The sequence below is a fragment of the Giraffa tippelskirchi genome, chromosome 3 (genome assembly GCF_054371585.1).
Source record: "Giraffa tippelskirchi isolate mGirTip1 chromosome 3, T2T-mGirTip1v1.2.pri, whole genome shotgun sequence".
NCBI classification, from domain to species: Eukaryota; Metazoa; Chordata; class Mammalia; order Artiodactyla; family Giraffidae; genus Giraffa; species Giraffa tippelskirchi.
In genome coordinates, this window is record NC_137277.1 from 188,735,203 (window position 1) to 188,749,687 (window position 14,485).

Sequence of the window (14,485 nt, forward strand, 5' to 3'; positions counted from 1 at the left end):
ATTCTTTAATCTGAGCCACCACGGAAGGCCTGAGTTCGCATACTGCAACAAAAGGTCCCAAATGCCGCAATGAAGATTAAAAATCCTGCTTGCCGCAAGTAAGACCCATCACAGCTAAATAATTCAATAAATATTATATAAAAAAAATACGCCTGTGCTTTCCCTTCCCCAGCTGCTTCACGGTCCATGCTGAGCACAGGGAAGCGGAAAGGAAGGAGGGAGGGAGGGGCAGAAGGAGTGAGGCCCAAGACTCCGGTGAACTAGGGCTGTGATGTGAGCACCGGGGACCCTGGGCTTCCTCTGCTCTGACACCTCTCAAGATGCGGCCGGGACCCCAATTGCACCATGAGCCCCACCAGCCCCTGCCCATCCTCCAGGCTGCAGAGATGCCTCTGGGGAAGCCTGCGGCCCGTGGCGCCAGGTCGCCCTGGAACAATCTGGGGTGCAGGGTTCCAGGCAGAGAGCAGAGGCTGGCTGACAGATGCCTGCAGCGGGCGCGGTGTGACTTGATTTAGATGCGATGCGGGAAGGCTGCATGGGGAAGGAGCGAGGAAAAGAGTGCTGGGCCCTGCTTGGGCTCAGTCGTGATGACGGCCTGCACTGGGGTACTGGGTCAAGAAGTGTGGCTGCATGCCTTCCCTGCCGGGGAACATTTACTGTTCAGGAAGAGATTGGAAAGGGAGATGCTTGTGGGGTTGCAGTGAGGTCCCAGGAGCTAGCGTACTGCCTGAGGATAGAGTCCCTGGACAGCTACTTCTGGGAGACCTTGGACCAGTTACTCAGCTGTGCCCTGCCAAGTACCTCCTGTGTAACCTCAAGCAAGTGACTTAATAGTTTTGTGCCTTAGTTTCTACATCTGTAAAATGGGACCATGCCGGTTCCCCCGCCCCACTCCTAGAAAACTGGGACGATAAAGGAGAGAACGCCTGTCAAGTGAGTGGGTGGGAGCAGGCAGGTCCTGGTGGGGCTTCTCCCGTCTCCCCTCCTCCATCAGCCCTCCCCAAAGGGCCACTTCCTGACCCCTGTGCAGACTGTCCCACTGGAAAGGTCCTTAGGTCTCTGCCTGAGAGCTCATCTCAGTAACTCCTCTGATTCTGCCCTTGGAGCTGTTCAGTTCAGTTCAGTTCAGTTGCTCAGTCGTGTCCAACTCTTTGCAACCCCATGGACTGCAGCACGCCAGGCCTCCCTGTCCATCACCAACTCCCAGAGTTTACTCAAACTCATGTCCATGGAGTCGGTGATGCCATCCAACCACCTCATCCTCTGTCATCCCCTTCTCCTCCCACCTTCAATCTTTCCCAGCATCAGGGTCTTTTCCAGTCAGTCAGTTCTTCCCATCAGGTGACCAAAGTATTGGACTTTCAGCTTCAGCATCAGTCCTTCCAACGAAGCTGAGATTTCCCCATCTCCTTTCATCCCAGGTCATTAGAGGGAGGCCTCCTCCCTGCACCTGGAACGCCATTCTGGAGGCCTCTCACCCCTTACCCCAGTCAGATCGCTCCGGGATTATGTCCACAGAGTCGGAGGCCTCCAGCTGAGGGGGCTCAGCCAGGTGCAGATGGTGAGCTGGCCCACTCACCTTGGGCTGGGGGGCACACCTTCTCTGCCTGTGGCCGACGCCTCTCGGAAGTCCATGCTGTATCGCCCTCACTCGGAGCCTGTTCCCCAACGACCACCCCACCCACTGGCCAACACTGACACTTCCATCAAAGTGGGGGCAGAATAGATGGGTTCCTAGGATCTGATCTGGTTGTTCTAAGCTTCTAGAATTCTGGGGCTCTCAAATTCTGGTCTCCTTCATCTGAACCTCCCACCTTGGGTTCATGTCCTGCCGATGTGGGTAAACAAATTGGTGCTTCTGACGTCCCCTCTCCCCACCTTGTTCACCCCTTGCTCCAACCAGTTAAGACCCCTTGAATTCCTCCAAACGAGCCTGACTTTTCTAGCTTCCATATCTCTTCTGAGGCTGCCAGTGTCTGCCAGGAATGCTATCCCCACACCAACCCCCTCCTCCAGAGGAGATCTGACTCATCCTTTAAGACCCAGCTCAAATACCATCACCTCCATGAAGCCTTCTCGGGGGTCCTGTGCCGAACGGAACTGCCCCCCTCCCCACCCCAGCGCGGTCAGCACCTGTCGCATTAGCCTTCTCATTATCGGTGTGTTGCATGTCCTTTCAGCCAATGCGTGTCGGACACTGTGCGGGCCTAGGCAGGCAAGGGCTGCACTCCCAGGCAAAGACGCCACCCTCCCGAGCAGGGAGGCCGTCAGCTCCTAGAGCTCAGGGCAGGACTCTCTCTCCCCAGCGTGCGTCTGGCACATAGTCTGTGCTCCACGATGAACTCAGGGAAGCGAACAGCGAGCGCTCTATTTGCGGAGTCAGTGAATGAGTGGGTGAGTGAATGACAAGGGTGGATGTGGCAGGAGTGGGAAGAGGCCTTGGCGATGGGAGGAAATGCCTCTATTTCAGCCCAGCGCGGGCAAGATTCCATCCCAGACACAGCTGTGGTCTCATTGTGGGTGAGGACCCGGGGCACGGTTGGGACGGAACAGCGCCCGGCGTGCCTATGCGGCCCGAGGGAACTGCTGTGCCGCCAGGACGGGCATCCAGGGCGGCCGGCCCTGCCTGCGGGAGCCGCCCACACCTTGGGAGACTCCCAGCTAAGAGGCTGCATCCGGACCTGCTGAAGGAGGGAGAAAGGGGCACATTCGGATTTGAAACCTCCAGGTCCATGAGGGCCGGTCGGTAGGGTTACTGATGAGAATCTTGGCCGTGTGGCATTCAGGAGAAGCGAGGGTGGAAGTATGAGTCACCGGTCCTGTCTGACTCCTTGTGACCCCAGGGACTGTAGCCCCTCAGGCTCCTCTGTCCATGGGGTTTTGCAGACAAGGATACCCGAGCAGGTCGCTGTTTTCTCCTCCAGGGGATCATCCTGACCTAGGGATCAAACCTGTGTCTCCTGTGTCTCCTGCATTGGCAGGGGGGTTCTTTACCACTGAGCCTCCAGGGCAGCCCATTGTGAGGATTACAAGTGAGTTATTGCGTACACATTGCTCACCCCAGTGCCCTGCGCTTCTTAAATGCTGATGACTGCTTTCTTGTCCTTTTTCCTTTGGGATTTCCTCCTAGTCTTACTTTCCCCCTAACTCATACTGCATCTGGGCACCTATTTTTTTCTGCATTTCCCAGTTGTGGCCATGGCCACCCCCATCCCCCACCCCTGCCATCCAGCCACCCCAGGGCCCCCCTTTCCCAAGGCACCCAGTCAAGGTGTGGACTGAAGAATATATTCATTGCCTTAGTTTCCCTTTGAGGTCCAAGGTCAGTTGGTACCGAGCTGTGAGGCTGCAACCTCGCACATGAGAGGGGCTGTGTAGACTGAGGCCACAGGACAGGAGGTCACGATCAAGGCCCCCAGGCCTGAGCGCCAGCTCTGCCAACGTGGGCCCCAGATTGGAACCCTGCTGTCACACATACAGCCTGTGCCCATGTCCCAGGTCTGGCACCATGGGTGGTTGGTGGCTTAGTGTCTGTCTCTGTCCAGCACCCCTGAGGGTGGACACCCTGAGGGGAGGGACCAAAGCTCTCTGGTTCCTTGTTCTATCCCCTAGCACGCACAGCCGTGGCTGAAACACTCAAAAAGGAATAAAGATACTAAAGATACTGAGCAATGAAGAACTACCAGGCATCGTTCTAAATACTTTTCATGAATTAGCTTAGGTAACCCTTCGAACAACCCTGTGAGGTAAGGCATGGATATTATCCCCATTTTGCAGATGAGAAAACTGAGGCCCAGAGTGGTTACATCCCTTTTCCAAGGTGATATAGTCATAAGCAGAGCTGGAATTGGGACTCTAGCTTCAGAGATCGATGTCATAACCATAAGTCTGCATCACTCCCTCAGTACTTTGCAGAAGGAAATAAGAAGTCACTTCCCAACTCCACCCGAGTCTTGGCATCTTCATTTAACAGCATGAAGAGATGGGCCTGGAGAATGAATCCCATACCCCTTTCTCAGATTGACAGTCCATGGTCCACTCTAGAAGGAAGAGGCTTCTCTGCTCTTTTAAGGCAGAGAAGATTTGAAGGAATCATTTGAAGATTCCTTGTTTAAGGGGGCCGCATGTCTGATTGTTGAGTCCATGCACAGAGGCAATCCTGGGTGTTTCTCCCCTACCTGAGGGAATATCTCATTTAATCCCCATAAAGACCCTCTGGGGACTTCCCCGGTGGTCCAGTGGTTAAGAATTGGCCTTCCAGTACAGGGGACACAGGGTTGATCCTCATTGGGAAACGGATATCCCACGTGCAGCAGAGCTACTAAGCCCCAGCACCGCAAATAGAGAGAGCCTGCACCCCTCAACAAGAACCCAGCACAGCCAAAATAATAATAATAATAATAAAAGACCCTCTGAAGCGGATCGCCTTCACTTTACAGCAGAGGAAATCAACACACGGAGAGGAAGTAAATCTCAAGGTCGCACAGCCAGTCATGGGAGAGTCAGGATAGGGGGGTAGGGACGGGAGCGAGGGTGGGCGCATCCTTCCCCACGCTTCAGGCACAGACGCTGGACCCGCCCCGCGGCTCTCTTCCTGCAGCATCAGCACCACTGAGGCGACTCCCACCGGAAGTCATCTGAACCAAGAGGTAAGGTGACTCCCACAGGAAGTCATCCGAACCAAGAGGTAAATGGACCATAGAGGATGCAGGCAGCGGCCTCGCAGTGGATCTCAAGGGGCAGCTTACTTGCAGGAAAACCTCGGAAGAGGTCTGTGGTGTCACTTTTTTTGTTAGGACTCTATGTGGTAAAGTGCCAGCTGACAGTTAGCAGGGAGTGGGGAGCAGAGTGAAGAAGCTAGGTCCCTGTCAACCAGATTTACAGAGAGATGATCTGGACGTTCCCGACCCTTGTAACAAGCTGTCCCTGGGTCAGGCACTATGCTAAGTAATTCATGTCGATTACCACACTGATTCCTCCTAATCCTCTCTCTCTCTATATATATATGTATATATGTAAATATATATATACATATTTTTTTTAGCAAATGATCTGAGTGAAGCTGAAACTCCAATACTTTGGCCATCGGATAGGAAGAACTGACCCATCTGAAAAGACCCTGATGCTGGGAAAGATTGAGGGTAGGAGGAGAGGGGGACGACAGAGGAGGGGATGGTTGGATGGCATCACCAGCTCAATGGACACGAGTTTGAGTAAGCTCCGGAAGTTGGTGGTGGACAGGGAGGCCTGGCGTTCTGCAGTCCATGGGGTCGCAAAGAGTCAGACATGACTGAGCGACTGAACTGAACTGAACTAAACTGAACTGAGTAACCTAAGAGAGGTTAAAAAACTTGCCCAAAGGCACAGAGCTAGTAAGTGACACATCTGGGACTTGAACTGGCAGTCTCATTCCAGTGCCTCTGCATTTACCACACTGCTGGAGCTTAATCCACAGAAGCAAGAGAGAAGCCTTCCTGATACAGAGTGGGGCTGTCAGCAACAGAGATGAAACCAACCAGAGGCAAGTGAGCAGGAGTCCCCCAGCCTGAGGGTCAAGAGCTCAGGCTCTGCAGTCCCAACAGAGTTGGGTTGGAAGCCTGCCTCTGACTTGTATCTCTGAGTCACATGGACAAGTGACTTCACTTTGCTGAGCCTCAGGTTTCTGATCTGTAAAATGGGTACATTAGAGGCCTACCTCCTGGCATCATTATGACAAAACGAAGTGATGTGCCAAGCACAGTACCTGGCCTGGAGTAAGGGGTCCTCAAGTCTGGACAGTGTGTCTGACTCAGCAACAGGGTGTCAGGGGCCAAGCTAAAGCTGCGTGAACAAAACAGGGCTGACTGTTAAAGGTGAGTGGGCAGCTTTGGCCTGCATTGGGGAAGATGGGATGAGGAACAAAGTTGGTCAAGGCCAGACCTCTAAATAGGCTTGTGAGGAATCTCTTAGAAAGGGGATATCTTGGAAAAGGCTTCAAGGTCCAAAGAATTGAAAGGAAAGAAGTAAAAGTAGTGAGGGGTTCTGATCTCTGACCAGCTTATACTCTCAAATCCATCACTGAGCCTTGAAAGAATGATAAAGAGTATCCACACCTCGTATGAAGCAATGTATAATCAAACCATGTTCACATCCATAAATTAATTGGAGCTTTCTAAATAGGGGCAAAATAAATTATTATCCCCACTTTAAGGATCAGGAGTCTGATGCTGGGAAACATTGAAGGCAGGAGGAGAAGGGGATGACAGAGGATGAGATGGTTGGATGGCATCACCGACTCGATGGACATGAGTTTGAGTAAGCTCCGGGAGTTGGTGATGGACAGGGAGGCCTGGCGTGCTGCAGTCCATGGGGTTGCAAAGAGTTGGACACGACTGAGCGACTGAGCTGAACTGAACTGAAGGATCAGGAGACGAGGCTCAAGGGGAAAGTAACACAACAGAATTGGAGTTCCTGTAGCACAGCCTCCTCTATGCTGTGGACTGAATGTATCCCCTTTAAGTTCATATTTTGAGGCCTTGATGCCCAGTGGGATGGTGTTTGGAGGTGGGGCTTCCCAGGGATAACTAGATTTCTATGAGGTCATGATTATGGAGCCCCCATTATGGGTTTATACAAGAAGAGGAAGAAATCAGAGCTGTCTTTCTCCACCTTGCAAGCAAACAGCAAGAAGGCACCCAGCTGTCTGTAAAGCAGTAAGTAGTTCTCCCCCAAGAACTTGACCTTGCTGGCCCCCTGATCTCAGACTTCTAGCCTCTAAAGCTATGTGAAGTAAATTGTTTAAGCCATTCAATTAATGGTATTTTTGTTACAGCGGCACAGGCTGACTTCAGCTAGTTCAGCTCAGTCACTCAGTCGCGTCAGACTCTTTGCGACCTCATGAACCGCAGCACGCCAGGCCTCCCTGTCCATCACCACCTCCCGGAGTCCACCCAAACCCATGTCCATTGAGTCGGTGATGCCATCCAGCCATTTCATCCTCTGTCAGGCTCACTAAGACACTGTTAACACCTATCTATTGCTTTGCTCAGCTGGGGCTTGAGAGTTGCAGAAGCCAGCTCCATTGGCCACAGGTATTCAGATCTGCTGATCAGTTAGTGACTAGGGCTGGGGGGGAAGATGCTCAAAGGGATCCAGCCCAAGATCACCTTTTCTCTTCCCCCAGTTTTCTGTTAACATCCTCCTAGAGGCTCTGCTTCCCCTCTCTTGGGGAAACCAGAGTGTGTCCTTCGTGTTGTTGGGCAGTTCTTCCTCGTGCTCCTTCTCTGGACACAAGGAATGCTACACTTCTCCGCCCCCCTGAAGCTGTGGTTGTGTGTCTTGTTGGGCCAATGAACAGAGAGGAAGTGAAGTGGGTCACTTCCAGGTGGAAGCTGTAATATCCAGTGTGTAATTGGCCATATCTTATTCCCTGCCATGGTGATCACAGAGACACGTGTCTGCGAGGAGCCTCTGTTATCCTGGACTTGAAAGTGAGAGTGTGCATGACCCCCGGATGTGCGGCTCAAACCAGAATGAAAACATTGCTGCTTGTTATTGCACCATCACCTCATCTACTAGCGCGAGCCAGTCCATGGATGGGTCTCCGAGTAATTATGGTCCCAAGGACAGAAGCCACACTACTGAGAAGAGATTAGAGGTGGGGAAAGGGGAGATTGGACAGTGAGCCCACTAGAATACAAGCTCCATGAAGGCAGAGTCTTGCATATTTTGTAGACAGTTGTATACTCAGTGCCTGGCAATCAATAGATACTCATTAAATGTTAAATAAATGAAGGAATGCCCTAAGGTGAGGCAGGCAATGCAGAAGCAAAAGACTTGGAGAGCAAAGTGCATGGCCCTTGCAGGGACAGTCATTCACTCATTCATTCATAAACTTTACAAATATTAAACACTGACCACATAAGATCTCTGTATTTCCCCAATAATTTCACCAGAAAGAGGCCAAGTGAATCCACTTAAGACAGGGTAGAAAATGTCATAGGAAATGGTGAGTGGAAAAAAGTTTTCAACGTGGATTTCATTTTAAGAAATGAAACTAAAAAATACAAAAATAAAATCTTGCATTATTAAAATAAGATTGCAAGTGCAACATGCTAAAATTTTCAAGAATCATGGGAATTCCCTGGCGGCACAGTGTTTAACACTCTGCCCTTCCACTGCAGGGACACAAGTTTGATCCCTGGTCAGGAACTAAGATTTCACATACCATGTGGCCAAAAAAAAATTTACAAAGAATAAAACAAGTGCGGTTGGGGCGGTAACATTTTTGAACGTTATATGCTGGAATGATGTGACTTTTTTCATTTCATATTTCACTGTCTCAGCAGTGATTGAAGATTCCTATCATAACCTGAATGTGGCCAATTTTCTCTCCTTGTGTTATTAACTGGCCTGCCTCTGCCAATTTCTCATTTGTCTATGAATTTGGGTGGGATTAAAAGAGTCCTCCAACTTCTCCTTTGATTGGAGTCATTAAGAGCCACAACTTTCACAGGACGGCGGTTTTACCATGCAATCTGTGGCATCGTATGGTCAGCTGCTGACCCCACCCAACAGCCAAAGAGGACCTGGTGGACAGAGATGTTACCTGATGGGCAGGGACTGATGCTGGCGAGAGAGACGGTCATGCAGGGACTACGATTCAATTGGTTGTTTCATTAACGTTCTTCTGTTATGACTTTTTGGGTAACTAACAGCTTCACACTTGTGGGGTCTCAGATAGTGATAACTCAGATCCCTGCAAAGGGTCTGCACACACGGATCAGGAAGACCACTGCCTCCTCCAGGCTCCTTTTGTGTCTGTGCTGGAGAATCCCCTGCAGCTGCCATCCTGACCCTGCGTCTCACCATCTCCAGAGGGGCACCCATGGTAGGAACCACTTGGCCGATGTCCTACGTCCAGCAGTTTGACCCCTAGTGCGGTTAGAGGAGGAGGGAGAAGAATCCAGCTAAGAGCTTTCAAACTGGGGGCTGGAATCCCCCTCCCCTCCCCACCCAAATCCCGGGGAGGAGTCGAGCTGTGAAATTTCAACTAACAGCAGAGTCGGGTGTGACTGAGGGACTAAGCCTGCACGCACTCCCCGAGGTCCAGACCTGATCACCCTGCTCTCTGCTCCTTGACTGTCAACAGTCTTAACTGCATGTTGGATCCAGCCTCCCTGATGGTCACCCCCAAGCTGCCTCTGAAGCCTGGTCTGGTGTCATTCCTACACTCTTGCCCTATGTCCTTGAAAAGATAGAATATTTGCCCCCCGCAACCCCATGTCCTCGCCAAGTTCTTCCCTCAACCCAGAGCACCCTTGTGCCATCTACGTGTTTCTAAACCTACTGTTCCTCCCGGCCCTTTCAAGTCTCACCTCCTCCCTGAAGCCTCTCCCTATCCTGTATCTGGGGGTGGTTGCTCCTTGCTCTGAGCGCCCTGGGACGCAGGCTCGCTCAGCCACATCCTGCTGTGATCATCGCCATTGGTAGAGTGGTCCTAACATCTTCTCTGAAGGAAGCGCGAGTGCCTGCGGCTGTCACTTCCTCTCAGGACACCCAGCACCTACTCAGGAACTGTCTGCAGGATCCACCCACCTCCTCACTTCATTTCTGCTGAAATGGCTCTGCCTTTCGCTTTGTGACCTCCAACCAAGCCCTTTGAGCTCTCCAAGACTCATTTTCCTCATCTGTAAAATGAGGACGAAATAAAACCCCATGGGGAAGATACCCGGTAAGGAGACATTATAAAGCGGGAGGACGCTCAGTACTGGTCCCCTCCCTCCGGCTGCTGTTCCTCTGTTGGGAGGCTCATCGCTCAGGGCCAGGACTCAAGTGAGGCAAGGGACTGGTCAGCGGAGGCAAAAATTCCTCAGGGTCCAGTCTCTAGCCTTCTCTCTCTTCTCTCCCAAAGTGGCTAGCACCTGCCCTGCTCCAGGCTGTGAGCAGATGGCTCCCACCTGCCTCCTTGGAGTCTCCTCATGGCTAGCTCGAAGAGACCTCAAGTGGAAGAGGTCATGGGCACTGTTTTGTCTCATCCTGGGTAACTGATGCATCTTGCTCTCCACACTTGAGACTGCAATGCCCAGCACGGAGCCTGGCGTAAAGCGGGCCCCCAGTGATGAAGGATTTTCATTCCTTTCCCTCTTTCCACCCTAGGTTGTTCTGTTCATGGCGAGTGATTTACTTAATACAAGCCAACCAAGACTCCTGCTCCTCCCAGGTCTTCCTGACCTCACACCTCCAGCCACATGAAAGCTCCTCTTCATTCACCCACGTATCCACATCCCTCCGCCGCTTCCTTCAGGTCCCCACCCAAATGTCACCTCCTCCAGGAAGCCTTCTCAGCTCCACACGGAACACCCTGAGTGCCAGCCCCCTCTCTCAGAGGGTTTCATGGGCCAGCCATTCTACGGGATGAGTAACCCCAGCGAACACAGGTTAGGGAAAGGTTCCAGCTATATTTTCATCAGGCAGTGCCCCACGGACACATGCTCTTCAAGGAGTTTGAAAGTGAAAGTTGCTCACTCGTGTCCAACTCTGTGCGACCCCATGGACTGTCCATGGAATTCTCCAAGCCAGATACTGGAGTTGGTAGCTTTTCCCTTCTCCAGGGGATCTTCCCAACCCAGGAATCAACCTGGGGTCTCCTGCCTTGCAGGCGGATTCTTTACCAGCTGAGCTATCAGGGAAGCCCTTAAGGAGTTTAACGGGATGAAAAGATTTGGGCATCCCTGATGACTTGGGGCCATATTTTGTCCCCTGATCCCACTAGACTGCTCCCCATGCCCTGAGGGAAATCTGTTAACCTCTCCTTTACGGTGACCCTCTGCTGGGCCTGGCCCAAGCCACCTTCCCAGCGTGGCTGCACTGAGAACGTCCATGAGACCACAAGCAACCTATGTCAGCTTGGCCACTGGTTACTCGGGTCATGTAGTTGGAGGGGTTTGGCCAGGGGGTGCTAAGAGAGGCCTGCTCCCCCAGGAGAGGGGACAGTTTGAACCTGAGCAGGAACCCGAGGCCAGGATCCTGGAGGGCAGGGTGCCTCCCCCGGGTACCTCTCCGCTGTCCCCATTCCGGTAGAGGTGTCCTTTCCCCAGAAGAGCATCAGCACCTTCCGTCAGGTGAGGGGAGGCCAGCGAGCAAGTGAGCCCCACTCAGTGAGGGCAACGCTGCTCTTGCCTCCGGGCCGGGACCACCAGCACCCATCCACCAGGCGGCAAACCCATGGCCAATGGCTGGAGCCCCTTAGGGGGTGATCTGGCTGGGATTTGGGGCTGGTTTCCTACAGCCCTGGAGTTACCTAAGGCTGGGGAGGGAGCATCCCCTCCCCCTAAGCCCAGGACCCTTGGCCCGTCTCACGTCAGAAGAGCAGTGGGGTATGCAGGCCTGCCATCAGGGCGCAGTGCCCACCTCTCTGGGGCCCTGGATCACCACCTGTGGGGGGCGGTGGGGAGGGTTTGGTTGGAATCAGCGGAAGCTCTGTCCCTGGGGAGGGATGCTGACCAAGGCTGGGTGACAAGTACTGCCTGCAGCCAACATGTGAGGTCTTGGGAAGCCTGGAGGACAACCTCTGGGTCAAGTTCAATCCACAGCTGCCTGCACGTGTACATGTGTGGGCACACATACACACACAGATACGCCGCACACTATCCCTGCACACCAGCAGACACAGGGATCCCACACACGTGCCCCTAAACACGTCAGCACGTTTATCCCCGCACCATGCCCCCACTTACCAACCCCTGAAGCTCCCTCCCTACCCTTCACACCCTCCAGGGATGCACTGGGCCCCCACAGATCTCCAGGGCAGACATCCTGCGGACACCACGCCCACTCCACCCCCTCTCCAGGCGCTCAGGTCCCCTCCCCTCCAGCCGGGCCCCCTCCCCCAATTCCAGCTAAGCGAGGGAGCCTCGGGGGCCCTCTGCCCTCCAGGCTCGGGCAGGACCCCAGGATTCATCCAGCACCCCTGAGCCTCTGCCCAGATCCCGGGGCCGGGGAATCCAGGGAGGAGAAGACGGGGCGGGGTGGGGGGTGGGGCGGCGCTCAGGCCGCTCTTAAATCTTCAAAAAAAAAAAAGGAACAGACAGGAAGGAAGGGGAGCAGGAAGAGAGACAGGAAGGTGCCTGAGGCTCTTGGAGGAGAGGTGGGGGAGGGGAGGGTCTGCCATCCCTCCTCCCCTGCCCCCTCTCCGGTGCCCACGGAGCCTGGGTCTGCGCCGCGGGGCGGGCGGGGCGGGGGTAGCCTCGGGCTCGGACTGTTGGCGACGCCGCGGGAGATGTTATGACGGGACTTCCAGCCCCGGCTTGACGTGTTGGCAGACGCCACTGCTGCGCGAGGGTGCCAGGCTCCCCTCCCCTCCCGCAGCCCGTCGCGGACCCCTGCTCCCTCCCGGAGCCCCACTTACCTGGCAGGAGCCTGGGGGTGCGGGGCTCTGAGAAGGGCTCGCGGATCAGCTAGCGGCTGGCTCTGGGGACAGTCACACGCCCGGTGCCCGGAGGGCAGCGGGCAGGAGCCCAGCAGCCAGGGGAGGACAGCCCGCAGAGCTCCTGACGGCCCCGGGGCCCTGGAGACTGGCAGGGGGGCAGGAGGTGGTGGAACAGGTGTCAGGGCGGGTGGGGGGCGGGGAGGGGAGGGCGCAGAAACACACAGGGGGCCGGAGATGCTGAGATTCATCCACAGGGAGAAAAGAGAAGTAGACACTCACTCACACCCTGAGCGCTCCAGAAAGCAGGGGAGGAGGGGGACGGAGTGGAGGGAGGGGGGAAGGGGGGACCGGCAGCAACATGTGGTCCGGTGATCTCTCACTTCTAGCGCTGGAGCATCCTCAGCGCTGTGTCCGGCGGGTCCATCCCACAAGTGCAGGCGCACAATGTGTGTACACGCTCACACACACACTGGGGACAGCCCAGCGGCCCCGTCCTCACCCTCACACCAAATGGGCCAGCCCTTACCTCACCCCCGAAGCAACAGGTGTCTGGGTAAACACGCCCCGTTGTCCACAGCCCCAGCCGCTGCCTCTCGGAGGAGCCCAGAGCTGCTGAAGGGGGCACCCAGGGCAGGGCTCCGGTGCCAAGCCCAGCGCCCGTGGCCCCGGCTTGATCGATGCCCACATTGCAGTGGCTGTTTAGGTGGCCTGCAGGAAGCAGAGCCATTTGTTTTGTCAGAGCGTAACCATGACAATCACCCCATGCGCACACCGCCGGTGCAGCTCCCCCCTCGCCCTTTCCCTCCCCCCTTCTCCGGAGCACAGGAGAAGGCCCAGGCCACTTAGCAGCCTCTGCTAATTCCTGCTGGGACTGATGGAAAGGGCCTGGCCGGCAGTCACAGGCCTGCGGGCAGCCCCTCCCTGGGGAACAGGGCTGCCTCAGGTCAGCACTGGATGGGGCCTGTCTGGGCCCCAGGGGGCCCTCTGCCCGAGATCAGAGCCAAGCTGGCCTTGTCTGTATCTCCTTGACCCCCAGCAAGTGTCCCCCAGCATTTTAGACCCTGACTGTCTGTTTCCCCCCTCTGCCCCTGCCCTGCTGTGGCCACCATCAGCCAAGCAGATGGCTCAGGTTATCTTGCTGATCACAGGCATGTTATTGCTGAGACCTTCAGCCGTGCCCGTCCAGACTTAGAGTCCTGAGATGTTACCTCCTGCGCCTGGTCATGCCAAAGCCACAGAGGAAGTATCTAGGCTTTTAGGTGAATTCTAGGAGCCATCAGACTGGAGACCTGAGCTCTGAGTACAAAGTTGGACAGCCCAGTGAGTCAGAGGCTTATGATCAAGGACAAGCAGATCTGGAAGCCAAGAGGTCTGCTAGCTGAGACTGTGAAACCTAGCTTTGGAGTCTGGAGTTAAGTACAGGATGAAGCTAACAATCAAAAACCTATGTTGTTGCTGTTCAGTTGCTAAACTGTGTCTGACTCTTTGTGACCCCATGGACTGCAGCATGCCAGGCTCCTCTGTCCTTCACCATCTCCTGGAGTTGGCTCAAACTCATGACCATTGAGTCAATGATGCCATCCAACCATCTCGTCTTCCGCTGCCCACTTCTCCTTCTGTTCTCACGCCCAAGAACAGGGGCTTTATCCCAGTTTTATAGAGAAACAGCAGATCAGAGAGGTCTGGAGCGATTTAACCCAAGGCTGCACAGATAAGAGGTGACAGAGTAGGGATTTAAATTTCTGCCTGTCAGATTCCAACGTCTGGGAACTTCGCATTACACCCCAACGGCCTTTTGTGCTCTCATTGTGGGCCAGGCCCTGGCAAGCAAGGCCTGGAAGAGCTGCATGCTCTTGTTCTACACGAAACCCTGGGAGAAAGATGCTGTGATCTTCATTTCAGAGTGACATGACTATATTTAAAATAGATAACCAACAAGGACCTGCTGTATAGCACACAGAACTCTGCTCAATATCCTGTAATCATCTACGTGGGGAAAGAATTTTAAAAAAGAATAGATGTATGTCTGTGTATAACTGAATCACCTTCTATACATCTGAAACTAACACAACATTG

The 14,485-nt window shown here is 54.1% G+C and overlaps 1 protein-coding gene across 5 annotated transcripts in view; it reads right to left on the reverse strand.

Moving 5' to 3' along the window:
• Positions 1–13,102, reverse strand: part of VWA5B1 (von Willebrand factor A domain containing 5B1) — a 69,952-nt gene extending 56,850 nt beyond the window's left edge. For 4 of the 5 annotated variants that reach the window (XM_081580652.1, XM_081580651.1, XM_081580650.1 and 1 more), the window contains exon 1: positions 1,580–1,757. The gene's annotated coding sequence lies outside the window, so the exon portion shown is untranslated. Of the gene's footprint in view, positions 1–1,579; positions 1,758–12,935 lie in introns of those variants that run through there. The other variant, XM_081580649.1, reaches the window with a different exon arrangement.
• Positions 13,103–14,485: the final 1,383 nt, after the last annotated feature.